At 40.6% G+C, this 15,894-nt stretch overlaps 1 long non-coding RNA gene across 1 annotated transcript in view; it reads left to right on the top strand.

The window, feature by feature from the left end:
* Positions 1–15,216, top strand: part of LOC130284206 (uncharacterized) — a 37,571-nt gene extending 22,355 nt beyond the window's left edge. Inside the window, exon 3 of the long non-coding RNA XR_008846947.1 lies at positions 14,961–15,216. This is a non-coding gene — a long non-coding RNA (uncharacterized LOC130284206). The remainder of the gene's footprint in view (positions 1–14,960) is intronic.
* The last annotated feature ends 678 nt before the right edge of the window (positions 15,217–15,894 follow it).

The following is a 15,894-nucleotide window of genomic DNA, read 5'->3' as shown; positions in this document are numbered from 1 at the left end:
AGGCATACTGACCCAGTATGTCTACCACAGCATCTGGCAGCGGCTGCTATTCCATCCGGTTTGCGTTTAGTTGGACCAACAGGACAATGACCCCAAACCCCTCCAGGCTGTGTAAGGACTATGTGACCAAGTAGGAGAGTGATGGGTGCGGCCCCAGATGACCTGGTCTCCACAGTCACCGGACCTGAACCCAATCCAGATGGTTTGGGGTGAGCTGGACGCAGAGTGAAGGCAAAAAGGGCAACAAGTGCTAAGCATCATGGGAACTCCTTCAAGACTGTTGGAGACCATCTCAGGTGACTACAGATCATCAGGAGAATCCAAGAGTGCGAAGCAGGAATCAGAGGAAGAACCAGAATATGACAGATTCTCACACTTATTGTTCTGTATATAATCCCACATGTGTGAATTCAGAGTTTTGATGCCTTCAGTGCGAATCTACAATATCCTTTTTTTAGTAAGCAATGCTTTTTATTTTTAATATAATCACTTTTAGGATAAAACAGGGGTGTATGTATAATTTTTTTTTTTTATTCTAATAGGACATTTTCAAAAATATGTATACATTTTTGGATTAGACGGACGATGGGGTTCAGGTGTGTACACCTGTTTACAAACGGAGGAGCGAACAGATGGCGACTCAGATGTATGGGAATGGTCACAACTATCAACAATCGGAGTGTCGGAAACGAATTGCTGATCCCTGCGGACTCCGTCGCTCCATGTGGGGAAGTAATAATGTCAATATTTATAGAGTTTAAGTCTGTTATTTGACATTTTGACAGATTTGATATCACATGACCGCCCATCTACCCAATCATGGGTGGAGGGTGGACACAATGTCTAATGTTTAATGTAATGCACCTGTATTGTCACCAATCATGTTCCTTCACTACATATATAAGTTTGACCCATTGTTATTTGCACTATGCTTGAGAAAGGCTCACTTTTAGCCGAAACGTTGCTGTTATTGATGCAATAAACATCAGTTTGCTACTATACTGGACCTGGCGATTGCTGCTGTTTCCTTTGGAGAGATTGTGAAGTGTACCCGTCTTTGGCGTTCGGGTGGATTACGGGCACATCCCCAGTGGTCATCCAGTGCTGGCTCCCTTTGTGTTTTTACTTGGACTGCCTTGAACCTTGCACAGGATTGGACTCTCCAGTAAGCAACTGAGACATAATGACAACCCCACCAGGAGGTGGGAGTGCACCGCAAGGTGCAGGCATCATGAATACCTTCACGTATTCCGAACAAGAAGCCACAAGAATCCTAAGTACCATACAAAGGGAAGCTACATTTCTGAGTGTCCCGTCGATTGATGTACTAAGGAGAAAGTGGGATGCAGAATCTAAACGCCTCATCACATTGGAACTACACTTAGTGACCCTAAGTGAATATTACCGTGAACAAAGAATACCACGGGGTATGAGGTCACATATGAGCCCTAACCTGTTTCCAAACAATGACCTTTTCCATCAGAAGTTCATCCAAATTTCTAATAAGTACGCATGTGATGTGATGCTTCTAAATATGGAATTTTTACAGATGGACATTGATAAAACTAAAATGAAGTGCTTGGAAATAGAGGAACACTTAAAGTCTCTCCTTACAGCCCAGGACTACCAAGAGTCCAAAGAAAAATTGGCTACCAGACTCTTGAAACATCAGCAAGAGCTGGAAGAAGCCAAAAGAATTAAATGGCATCGCGATATTGAAGATTATGCCAACGGCAAAATTTACACATGGCAGACACAGTTCCAGCAGGAGAACAAAAGACGGAGACGTCGCCCACGAAACATGAACCCAAGGACAGCGGCCCCAAAAACAGACGGGTTTCTTTCCACTGCTTTGGATAGCGACTCATCGGATGTCTCACTCCAACACCCTTTTCTAGTCAAAGGCCCCCACGGAGGACGAGACGAGGGGGGCGAAAACATCACAAGAGGGGTTCAAACTCGACAGAAGGTGAACAACAAACCCCCAAGAGGCCGGGCGAACAAGAAAGGACATTAAAGACACTAGTGGTAAATATCAGCTCTGTTGATCTCACTGACATTGAAGTTAATGTGTTGGAGAGGGGACTCTCCTACTGTCCCAACACAGAGGTGGACTGGCTCTCTTTACATGTTGATTTAGAAACCTTCTTTCGAAGGTTACGGTTGAAAAGTTTTTTTTCACAGATTGGGGAAATTGAGCATAAGACCCCTATTGTTGGACAGGCCGACCTCACACTAAAGGGGGCCGGTCTGCACAACAAGAGCAGTTTCCAACCCCCGAGAGATCATAATGGGGTTGAAGCCTTTGTACAAACGGTTATGTCACAAATAGAGTCCTTAAAAACATCCTCTAGAGTAGAACCAAATTGGCATAATGTATCCAGGGCAGAAATGTCAGCTATTAAAGGTTTACAACAAAACACTGCAATTACCATCAAACCTGCGGATAAGGGGGGTGCCATCGTTGTGATGGACACCCCCCAATACCTCGCGGAGATTGATCGTCAATTGAGTGACAATACGGTCTATACTAAAATTTTGATTGACCCTTTGAAAAGTATACAAGATGAGATCTATGGTGTCCTATCCCAAGCACTTGAAGATGGCATCATAGATGAAGATCTGCATCAATTTTTGGTTAAAGAATATCCATGTACACCAGTGTTCTATACACTGCCAAAGATCCATAAGAACCTGCGGAGTCCCCCCGGTAGACCTATAGTCTCCGGGCGGGACTCCGTATTCTCCCCTATTGCAGTGTACTTAGATAGGGTACTACATAATTTTGCCACCAGTGCTATATCGTATGTACAGGACACCACTGATTTCCTCAACAAAATTCACGATTTACAATGTCCCCCACACACCGTGTTGGTATCATTTGACATCGTTAATTTATATACATCTATTGACCACAACCGTGGCATTGAAGCTGTATCCAAATGCCTGAATGGATCAGAGATGACAGAGGGTGCCTGTTCCCTTGTTCTGGACCTATTGGGGATCATCCTCAGACGGAATTATTTCCTGTTTGGGGATGATCTCTATGTCCAGAACAGGGGAACAGCCATGGGCTCAAATGCGGCACCATGCTATGCGAACATTTACATGGCGGACATTGAAACTACTTACATATACCGATCGGCCCTGTTCAGACACATACAGACGTGGCTTCGTTATATTGACGACACGTTTGTCGTCTGGACAGGGTCAATTGTGGAATTGGACCAATTTTTTGTTGAAATCAATAACATTTTCCCAGAATTGGAGTTCACAATGGTGAAATCCACCGAATCACTTCAATTTCTCGATACAACTGTATATCTATGTGACCAGAGATTGACCACAGATCTATTTACAAAGGAGACAGATAGGAACAATTTGTTATTTTTTGACAGTTTTCACCCCAGACCCATGGTTAAATCCTTACCATGGAGCCAGATGTTGAGGGTGAAGCGAATCGTTTCACCCTCTAAACATCTGGAAGATAGACTGGACGAAATGTGTTCTAAATTCAAGAAAAGAGGTTATCCCCAGAATCTCCTATCTAAACATAGATCAAGATTATCTGAGATCACTAGAAGTGAGTTATTACAACCCAAGATAAAGAACACCACTGATAGAATACCTTTTGTATCTACGTTCACCACGCTGAGTAACAAAATTGCTGCCATAATAAGGAATAATTGGAGTATTATACAACGTACAACTAACCTTGCTAACCCCCCTGTAATGGCGTACCGCAGAGGGCGCAATTTCAGGGATATGCTAGTAAAATCTCACATTGGTAGTGACAAACAGAGAAAAAAACAAGAGACACAGTGGCTGGGCAGAAAGAAGGGAAATTTCCCTTGTTTTGGCTGCAGCCACTGCAACAATATTATCAAAGGGGACAGTTTCTCTCATCCACAAACAGGAGAAAGATTTACCATTGAGAACCGTTTCACATGCAGGTCATCATTTGTGGTGTACCTGCTACAATGCCCTTGTGGGCTATATTATGTGGGGGAGACCACAAACGAATGCCGCATTCGGCTCAATGGTCATAAATCTTCCATTAGGACAGGCAAAGTGGACCTCCCTATCCCCCGACATTTTCTAGAGAAGGGCCATAATATTAGTCAGTTACGCTTTCGGGTCATCGACCATGTCCCCCCGCTTAGACGCGGTGGGGACAGGGAGAGGATCCTGAAACAAAAAGAACTTAAATGGATCCATAGATTAAACACTTTGCATCCACAGGGACTTAATGTAGATTTTAATTTGAAACCCTTTATGTGAAGTGGATTCATGGGTGACTTCTAACTGTTTCCTTTATTCATTTACTATCAATTTTGTTTCATTTCCAATTTTCATTTTCATATTTATTTATATCCACTTTTTTTTATTATTTATTTTTTATTTTTTATTTTTTCATTCATTTTTCATTTTTTATTATTTATTGTTTACTTTTTATTATTTTTTATTACTTTTTATTTATTATTTATTATTTATTATCATTATTTTTCATTTTTTATTTTGTATTTTTTATTTTTATATTTTATTTTTTATTTTTTATTTTTCATTTTTTATTTTTTATTTTTTATTTTTACTTTTTATTATTTATTTTTTATTTTTTTTTATTATTTATTTTTTATTTTTTATTATTTTTTATTTATTTTTATTTTTCATATTTTATTTATTTATTTATTTTTTATTTTTTGTTTATTTTTCATTGTTTATCTTTTATTTTTTATTTATTTTTTTTATTTTTATTTTTTAATTTTTATTTTCTATATTTTATTTTTTATTTTTTATTTTTTATTCTATATATTCATTCATATTTATTTTTATTTATTTTCATCTTTATACTGATTAATCTTTTTTGGTTTCTTTGGTTTTTTTCGTCCATTTTTATATTTATTTTTATTTATCTTTGTCTTTTTGTTTTTTTTGTTTTTTCGTTTTTTTGCTGTTTATTTACACTTTTTATTTTTTATTTTTTTCACTTTTTCTCTTGTTCTTTTTTATTCTTCTCTGTACAGGAATACGTGAATACTTTCTTTATAATGATAAACGATGGGAGGCGTTGATTTTATTACATTTTAACTTTGTGTAATTTTTTGTATTTTTGTATCATTTTTAGACACCTTGTTCACACCTAACCCACATGGAGCGAGAAGACGCACGGAACTTTATGCAATTCTACCGAAGAATACACACAACCCCCTCTTTTTTCACTATATATTGTCGTCAGTTTTCAGTCTGTCCTATAAGTATTCCTATTGGCCATGATCCTGGTGAATATAGTTCACAGAGCTGCTGCATTTATTGACAGCGGTCTCTGTGCACTCACTGCAGGACGGCCAGAATCGATGCACGGAGCACCCGCGCATGCGCAGATTGTTCACTGACGACACTATGGAATGAAGGCTGGGCGGAGATCCATGTGTGATCCGCGCAGCCGCATCTCCTTTGTTTACAAACGGAGGAGCGAACAGATGGCGACTCAGATGTATGGGAATGGTCACAACTATCAACAATCGGAGTGTCGGAAACGAATTGCTGATCCCTGCGGACTCCGTCGCTCCATGTGGGGAAGTAATAATGTCAATATTTATAGAGTTTAAGTCTGTTATTTGACATTTTGACAGATTTGATATCACATGACCGCCCATCTACCCAATCATGGGTGGAGGGTGGACACAATGTCTAATGTTTAATGTAATGCACCTGTATTGTCACCAATCATGTTCCTTCACTACATATATAAGTTTGACCCATTGTTATTTGCACTATGCTTGAGAAAGGCTCACTTTTAGCCGAAACGTTGCTGTTATTGATGCAATAAACATCAGTTTGCTACTATACTGGACCTGGCGATTGCTGCTGTTTCCTTTGGAGAGATTGTGAAGTGTACCCGTCTTTGGCGTTCGGGTGGATTACGGGCACATCCCCAGTGGTCATCCAGTGCTGGCTCCCTTTGTGTTTTTACATGGCTGATGTCAGGCGTATTGAAAGGCAGCTGTCCAGGGTGCTGCTTGGCTTTTTTGCATATCATCCCATAGACTTGCATTGAAGGGGTGTAGTGTAACCTCACAAGGGTTGAATGCTGGGGCTGTGGAGTACCCCTCTAAGGATGGTGTTGCCTGAAGTGATATTCACACTTTGCCTCATTCATGGTGCAAATGTTCAATAACAGAATGAAGCATTTTCCTCCAAATATATCTTAAAATTAGCAAGAGGTTGTCTCACTATTCTTTCTCCTGGATGATGGGAACATGGGGTGAACAATTGCTCAGCCCCCCTTTATGATAATCCGTCAATGCGCTATAACCCGACACAAGGCAGGAGCCTCAGTGACACTTTTACTATCCGGACAGTTCTCTTTTATGTACAACCCAAAAAAGGACCAAAAAAACTGTCCCATATTTATGAAAACATTCATGAGAATTAAAAGTTGCTACAAAAAAAGGCATCATATTTATTTTTTCATTTATTTAAATTTTTTTTTTTTTGAGTCACAATTTCAGTCATAAACAAAAATCATTTTCAAATTAAGGCAAATAAAGGCTGAAAATATGATTGAAAATTAAATGCAGCCATATATTTTAGACAATGTGAGCAGACCCTAAAACCATGTGGATGGTTGCACCAAATGTATTAAAGGAGAAGTCTTGTGGAAGAAAACTTATCCCCTATCTGCAGGATAGGGGATAAGATTTAGTATCGTGGGGGGGTCTGACCGGTGGGGCCCCTTCAATCTCCTGTATGGAGCCCCTGCTCTCCTCCACGGCGGCGTGTTACAAACCTCGCCCAAAGCGGGGGCCACCACGCCCCCTCTATATAGGTCTGGGGAAGAGCCGAAGATGGCCGAACGGCTCTCCCATAGAGCTACATGGAGAGGGCATGGCGGCCCCGCTTCGGGCTGGGGTCATGACACGCCACTGTGGAGGATAGCCAGGGCCCAATACAGGAGATCACGGGGGTCCCAAATGCTCAGACCCACCAGGATCTAGAACTATCCGGGGATAAGTGTAGGATCACGGGGAGGGTCTGACCATTGGGACCCCCTGTGATCTCCTGTATGGGACCCCAGCTCTCCTTCTAAATGGGGCTTGTCGACCACCACATGTAGTGATGGCCGACACGTCCCCTCCATGCAGCTTTATGGGAGCGCTCCAGCTTTACCATAGAGATGCATTGAGGGTGTGTGGTCTACATGTCCCATTTAGGAGGAGAGCTGGGGCCCCATACTGGAGATTGCTGGGGGTCCCAGAGATCGTACACAGACCCCCTTCTCCCCCGTGCGATCTGACTCTATCCTAAGTTTCTCTATCCTGGAGATCCCCTTTAAGAGACTCTCTACATTTGATGCATCTGATATTATCTCCTAAGAATAAATAGGAAAGTATTTTAATAAATCCCAAATAGATTTGGAATCATTGTATAAGCAGAAGAGAAAATGGTACAAATTATGTCTTAAATTGACATCTACTTATTGAACCTTTTTTATGTGCTCCATTTATGATTAGGAATGCATTGAAAATCACAAACATTTGTGTCAGTGTTTCCGTCTCCCCTCTTAACCATCACCTTTCCTCCCCTTATAATACAACTTAATTTTAAACTAAAAACCCAAACTGTCAATTATATAATCAGATTTTACACTTGACATTGAAATTTATGACGTTCATTATTTCATTCGGCACCAGATCTCAACAAACCATTGCGGCTCGGCAGCGATACTTAGCAGATTGCCATTGACCTTAAATCATGCATAAAAAATTCTGAATTAATGCCTGGCCACCGCGCGGTGACTGCGGGATCGCTTCCAATTTATGTTTCACAAAATAGATTTCCAAACCGAGCTGGAATGAGTCTGAGATGTTGTCTTCATAATGTTCTCTATTTCAATTGAAAGTTGATTGTTGAGTAAGTAGACGGAGCCCCGGGGGACACAGCAATGGGGCCCCTAATGAATTGATATAGCCGGCTGGAGCGTTGGCTTGGACAGGTTAATAGAGGAGCGTTCGGCGTTCATTGGCCGGGGATCCTGATCGCAACATAAATCTGATCTTTGAAACATTCTGGGAAAATCAATGCTGGCTCTGGAATAGAACGTTTATCAGTTACATAGAATATCTATGAATAGAGAAACAATAAAGACACAAATGTAACAAGAGCCGGACCTGAGAGCGGACGGACGTGGATGCATTACAGATTGGTATTATGGCGCCCATAGTATGATCTGTACTGAATTCGTAAGAAACAATGGCATGTAGCAGTGTCAAGGAATTCACTGTCCCGCGATGTTAAAGTATATATTTTATTCAGATAAAAGGATTTGACCCCTGAATATTTTGTACGTTTGCCCAATGACAAAGAATTGATCTATCTTATTGGTCAGTTTATTTAAACAGTGAGAGACAGAATAATAACAAGAAATCCAGAAAACATATTTAAAGTAAGTTATAAATTGATCTGCATTTTACTTAGTGAGATAAGTATTTGACCCCATAAATCATCAAGATTTCTGGTTCCAGGTGCCTTTGATACAGGTAATGAGCTGAGATTAGGAGCACTCTCTTATAGGGATCACTCCTAATCTCAGTTTATTATCTGTATAAAAGACACCTGTCCACAGAATCAATCAGATTCCAAACTCTCCACCATGGAAAAGACCAAAGAGCTGTCCAAGGATGTCAGGGACAATATTGTGACCTACACAAAGCTGGAATGGGCTACAAGACCATCGCCTAGCTGCTTGGTGAGAAGTTTACAACAGTTGTGGAAGAAACAAAAAATACCTCTCAATCTCAAGCTCCACATAAGATCTCACCTCGCAGAGTCGCAATGATAATGAGAACGATGAGAAATCAGCCCAGGACTACACGGGAGGATCTTGTCAATGATCTCAAGGCAGCTGGGACCATAGTCATGAAGGAAACAATTGGTCACACACTACACCGTGAAAGACTGAAATACTACAGCACCCGTAAGGTCCCTCTGCTCAAGAACGCAGAGGTGCAGGCCCATATTAAGTTTACCAATGAACATCTAAATGATTCAGAGGAGAACTGGGTGACAGTGTTGTGGTGGGATGAGACCAAAATTGAGCTCTTTGGTATCATCTGTATTTGGTGTGTTTGGAGGAGGAGGATTGTTGCCTATAACCCCAAGAGCACCATACCCACCGTCACACATGAAGCTGCAAACATTACGCTTTGAGGGTATTTTTCTGCTAAAGGGACAGGACAACTTCAGTGCATCAAATAGATGATGGACGGGACCATGTGATGTCAAACCTTGGGTAAGAACCTCCTTCCCTTAGCTAGGTCATTGAAAAGGGTTGTAGATGGGTATTTCATCATGACAAAGACCCAAAATACCAAGGCAACAAAGTAGTGGCACAAGAAAAAGCCCATTAAAGTCTTAAATTGTGACCTAGCCAGTCTCCAGACCTTAAATGGGTACTCTGCTCCCTGACATCTCCCTATCCTAAGGATAGGGGATAAGATGTCTGATCGCTAAGGACCCGCTACTGGGGACCCATGCGATCTGGGTTGCGGCACCCCAGACATCCGATGCACGGAGTGAAGTTCGCTCCGTGCCGGATGACTAGTGATGTGGGGCGGAGGCTTGTGATGTCAAGGTCACACCCTGCTTGTGACATCACGGCCATGCCCCCTCAATGCAAGTCTATGGGAGAGGGCGTGATAGCCATCACACCTCCTCCTATAGACTTGCATTGAGGGGGCGTGGCTGTGATGTCACGAGTGGGGCATGCCCAGGATATCATGAGCCTTTGGTGCTGAACCCGGAACTCTAAATTAATTTCAGGTGCAGCAGAGAGATTTCAGGGGTCCCCAGCACCAGGACCCCCACGTTCAGACATCTTATCCCCTATCCTAGGATAGGGGATAAGATGTCTAGGGGCAGAGTACCCCTTTAATCTGCTAGAAAATCTGTGGAGGGAGCTGTAGGTTCAAGTGTTCAAACATCAGACCCTGACCGATCAGTGAAATGAACCAGAAGAAGAGCACACTAAGAGCATTCTCTCCCAGCTCTGTGCTATGTGACTAAGACAATCTTACAATGTAAGTCTATGGGATTGTCTTGATCAGCAGAACAGAGAGTGCAGAGAAAAGCGAATACACAGGCCCTGACAGATGAAAACTTTTGGCATGTCTCTAGGGCATTAAAGGGGTACTCCACTGCCCCAGCGGCCGGAACATTTAGTTCTGAATGCTGGGTGCGGGCTGCGGGGGTCGTGACGTCACAGCCATGCCCCCCATGATGTAACACCACACTCCCATCAATGCAAGCCTATGGGAGGGGGCGTCACACCCCCTCCCATAGACTTGCATTGAGGGGGTGTGGCGTGACTTCACGACCCCCGCAGCCTGCACCCAGCATTTGGAACTAACTGTGTCCCAGACGCTGGGGCAGTGGAGTACCTATTTAAAATGGGTGGAAAGTCCATCCTCCTCTCAATGCATCTCCTTTTTTTCCAGCATCATTATCAGAATATACAACAACCTCAGAACCTGAAGAGCGTGGATGAGTCTCACACATACTGTTCATGTCTGTCTCTAGGGCAGGTCAAAAGGGAGAGGGGCACAAAATAATTGCAAAAACTTACATAACAGTTAAACTTTTGTTCTTTCTTTCAGATTTTTGCTAATTCTTCGTAACTTGTTATTCCTCATAAAGACTTGAAAAAACACTTGTCAGTCCCAGGTAGAAGGTGTGTGGAAACTTGATAAGAGGAATCTATAAATAAAACTAAAAAAAAAAAAACAGCAAATGTATAAAGAAAACTTATGTTGTGTTCAGATATCAAGAACTTTCTGAGCGATAAATTCTCCAAAGGAAACAAACAAACTATCTCCACAAAACACTTATGGGAAGCGGCTCATGAACATCAAACAGTTAAACTCCCCTCTCTTATGAAATAGTTGAGGCAAGCCTGGGAATATTTTTTATGGAAAGTTGAGATTTTATTCTTTATTTTTTAATATTTAAATGAAAATGAGATGAAGACATAGAAAAGCTAAAGTTGTATAAAAAGTATATGAGACATTTCGTCTAATCTTTATGGTGACCCCAAACCTCAGACCAAATCATTATGGGCTCCCTAATGGACGCTGGCACCTGGTTAAGAAGGAAAAGGGTTTCCCCAGAATGTTCCATCTTGTTATCGGCTGCTCAATAAAGAGTCCACGATTTCCATCCCTTCAGCTCTTGTGAATATAAGTGACCTCAGGCTCCACAGTTTGATGATCTATCAGTATGATGCACATTACATGATACATTTCACACAACAGAATATTAGATTCATTTCTAAATTCCTACCTTTGAACTATGATTTTTATTTATGCATGATTCTTTTCCTTAATGTTTATTTCTCCTTTCTCTGTAATTCCCATCCTTTCCTCCCACTGTTCCCTAGAGTTTTCTTCCTTCCATACATCCTTTCTTTTTTTATCAGTATTTCTTTTCTCCCTCATAAGCTTTATTTCACTAATATTTTTCTTCTTCCTTTCGCGAGTGTTTCTTTTAGTTTCCTTTCTTTGCCCAGTGTTTGATTTTCGTTTGTTCCTTCCTTCCTTCCTTTCTTTTTTCCCCAGTATTTTATTTTGTTTCCTTTCTCCCTTCCTTCCTTTCCCCAGTGTTTTATTCTCCTTCCTTCTTTCCTTCCTTCCTTCCTTTCCCGAGTATTTTGTTTTGTTTCCTTCTTTTCTTTCCCCAGTATGTTGTTTTGTTTCCTTTCTCCCTTCCTTAATTTTTTCCTTCCTTCTATCCTTCCTTTCCCCAGTGTTTCCTTCCCCAGTGTTTCTTTTTTGTTTCCTTCCTTCCCTTCCCCAGTGTTTTGTCTTCCTTTCATTCATGCTTCCTTTCCCCAGTGTTTCCTTTATTTCCCCGGTGTTTCCTTCCTTTCCCTAGTGTTTCCTTTCTTTCCCCAGTGTTTCCTTCCTCCCTTTCCCCAGTGTTTTGTTTTGTTGCCTTCCTTTCTTTCTCAAGTGTTTTCCTTCTTTCCTTTTTCTTTCTACCATACACTCTTCCTTTCCTTAATGTCTCCCTTCTTACTGTAGCATTTCCTTCCTTCTTCTCTAAAGTCTTCTTTTTTATACCATCCTTCCTTTCTCTAGTATTTTCTTTCATTTGTATATACTTCCTTTCCTTGGCGTTTTCACCTTTCCTTTAGGTTATCTTCCTTCCTTCCTTTCCCCAGAGTTTAGTTTAGTTTTCTTTTCTTTTTTCCTTTCTTTCCCCAGTATTTTGTTTTGTTTCCTTCCTCCCTACCTTCTTTGTTTCCTTCCTTTCATCCTTTCCCCAGTGTTTCCTTCCTTTTCCCAGTGTTTTTTGTTTTTGTTTACTTCCATCCTTCCTTTATTCAGTGTTTCGTTTGGTTTCCTCCCTTCCCCCATGTTTTTTTTCTTCCTTCCTCCCTTCCATCCTTCCTTTCCCCAATGTTACTTTTCTTCCTTTCCCCAATGTTTTGTTTTCCTTCCTTCCTTCCTTCCTCCCTTCCTCCCTTCCTTTATCTTTCTACCATACTCTCTTCCTTTATCTTTCTACCATACACTCTTCCTTTATCTTTCTACCATACTCTCTTCCTTTATCTTTCTACCATACTCTCTTCCTTTATCTTTCTACCATACTCTCTTCCTTTATCTTTCTACCATACACTCTTCCTTTATCTTTCTACCATACTCTCTTCCTTTATCTTTCTACCATACTCTCTTCCTTTATCTTTCTACCATACACTCTTCCTTTATCTTTCTACCATACTCTCTTCCTTTATCTTTCTACCATACACTCTTCCTTTATCTTTCTACCATACACTCTTCCTTTCCTTCCTTTCTCCAGCATTTTGTTCCTTCTTCACAGTCTTCTTTTTATACCATCTTTCCTTTCTCTAGTATTTTCTTTCTTTTGTATACACTTCCTTTCCTTAGCGTTTCCACCTTTCCTCCTGGTTATCTTCCCTTCCTCCTTCCTGATAGCCTTTTACAAGTATTTATCTCTTTTTCTTTTTACTTGTGATGATTTATTCCTTCTTTTCTTCCCGTCAGCTGTGTCTATACAATCATCTTTACTTACATTCTATTCCTGCAGTAGGATTGATGGAATACAAGAGATTGGACATTACAGACAGAGATTTCATGTATTATATTATAAATAGGAGTCCGGGTATTCGGTGGAGTTGGTTACTCTGTAATATGCCGATAACTACCACAACGCAGGGAGAAGCTAAATGAGGTCAATGAGTCTTTTCTTCATAAATCACTCGGCCACTTGAACGCGTGATCTGATGTTTCTTCATATTTTTACTGAATATAATAAGAAAATGTTTTTGTTCTGCAGACGTTACAGGAATGCTGTCACTTATGGCATTTCCAATATACTGTATTGTGACACTTAATGTCAGCGTTGCTATAGAAACTATTTAAAAATAAAGTTAGAGATGGATTTAAGGAGAATGTGTTGTGACAAAGTGATGGTGTCCGGGCCCCGAGAGCTGAATGATGTCCAGGAGGAAGTGAGAAGAGTCTGAAAGTTTAAATAGTTTACATTTAATTATGTATTAATTATGACTCCATGTTTTATACCTGCGTTTGTTCATGTTTATTAGATCCAGCACCTGATACAGGTAGGAAATACATTATAAGGGGAATTATGAAGAAATGATAATATTTCAGATAAAACCAACTTCACTGGAATCCATTGCATGATAGGAAATCTTATGTCATTTCATTCTTGGTGTCAGTAGACTTCCTATTATACTGTTCACCATATTCATATATATCATCTACGGAACCTTTAAAACATGATTATATTATCAGTGATGTCATACAGGGGGCGGGGCTGTGATCATACGTCATTATATTACTATTATATCAGTGATGTCATACAGGGGGCGGGGCTGTGATCACATCTTATTATATTACTATTATATTATATCAGTGATGTCATACAGGGGGCAGGGCTGTGATCACATGTCATTATATTACTATTATATCAGTGATGTCATAGAGTGGGAGGAGCTGTGATCACATGTCATTATATTACTATTATATTATATCAGTGATGTCATACAGAGGGGTGGGGCTGTAATCACATGTCATTATATTATATTATATCAGTGATGTCATACAGGGGGCGGGGCTGTGATCACATGTCATTATATTACTATTATATTATATCAGTGATGTCACATGTCATTATATTACTATTATATTATATTAGTGATGTCATACAGGGGACGGGGCTTTGATCACACGTCATTATATTACTATTATATTATATCAGTGATGTCATACAGGGGACGGGGCTTTGATCACATGTCATTATATTACTATTATAATATATCAGTGATGTCATACAGGGGCGGGGCTGGGATCACATGTCATTATATTACTATTATATTATATCAGTGATGTCATACAGGGGGCGGGGCTGTGATCACATGTTGTTATATTACTATTATATCAGTGACGTCATAGAGTGGGAGGAGCTGTGATCACATGTCATTATATTACTATTATATCAGTGAAGTCATACAGGGGACGGGGCTTTGATCACATATCATTATATTACTATTATATTATATCAGTGATGTCATACAGGGGGCGGGGCTGTAATCACATGTCATTATATTATATTATATTAGAGATGTCATACAGAGGGCGGGGCTGTGATCACATGTTATTTTTATTACCATAATATTCCATCAGGGATGTCATATAGGGGGCCTTTATACATGTTACAGGGCTGCTTGTCTGCAGTAAAGGATGAATAGCCGATCCTGTAGTATACAGTCTGTTCAGTTTATTGTTTTACTATGTTGAAGGAATCAGAGACAATCTCTACCTCCCGCCGGTGAGGGATGTTGTACATGTTCTTCCATACGTACTTTCTCTTGAGTGTATAGTATTTTCTTATAACAATAAGATCTGAATTATACATTTCAGGATCTCATCCTCCATTAGAGATCGGGATGGGAGTGAAGGATGAGAAGCGGCGCTAATTACGGTTCAGTGAAGAACTCGGAGGACGCGCTGGGATTTCCCTCGGCGCTTCGAGGAAAGTGTTTAGAATTCATGAAGAGAAATACAAGAAATATTTGTTTATTGAGCGAGTCCTGGGAGCGAGACGACTCTGAACTAATGTTTGTTTCTACAAATTTCCATCCCCGGCCTTCAGATATTGTAGCAGCCGATTACACGAAATAAAATAAATATATAAACATCAGTATGAATATTTTTACTCCTTATTATTTCTATTTTACTCTTTTTCATATTTATTCTCAAATTATAAATTTAAAAGCCAATTTAGTTTGTTTATTATTCATATTTTGTATCAGTCAGATGGGCTCGATGACTGTACCCACAACAAGTAGAAAATATGTTCAAAATTTTGTTTATTTCCTTAGAAAATGTTTTGCTTATTTTTGATGTTGGCCCTTGGGGCTTTTCAACCTTGTTCCCAGAAGTCAACAGTGAAATGTATCCTAAGGGTCTATTCACACAGCCTCAAATTAACCCCTTAACGACCACGGACGTAAATGTATGTCCTGGTGCGGAGGTACTTAGCGCACCAGGATGTACATTTACGTCCTGTGTATGACCGCGAGCATCGGAGCAGTATTCGCGTCATACTCTGCAGGTCTTGGCTGCTATCAGCAGCCGGGGAACTGCCGGTAATGGCCGACATCCGCAATTGCGCAGATGTCTGCCATTAACCCCTCAGATGACGTGACCAATACAGATAACAGCATCTGCGGCAATGCGCATATTAAAAAAGATGATCGGATCGCCTGCAGCGCTGCCGCGGGGATCCGATCATTTGTAATGGTGGCAGAAGGTCCCCTCACCTACCTCCAGCCATCTCCCGGCGTCTTCTGCT

This window comes from Hyla sarda, chromosome 8 (assembly GCF_029499605.1).
Source record: "Hyla sarda isolate aHylSar1 chromosome 8, aHylSar1.hap1, whole genome shotgun sequence".
NCBI lineage: Eukaryota > Metazoa > Chordata > Amphibia > Anura > Hylidae > Hyla > Hyla sarda.
This window is presented reverse-complemented; position numbering and strand designations above follow the sequence as displayed.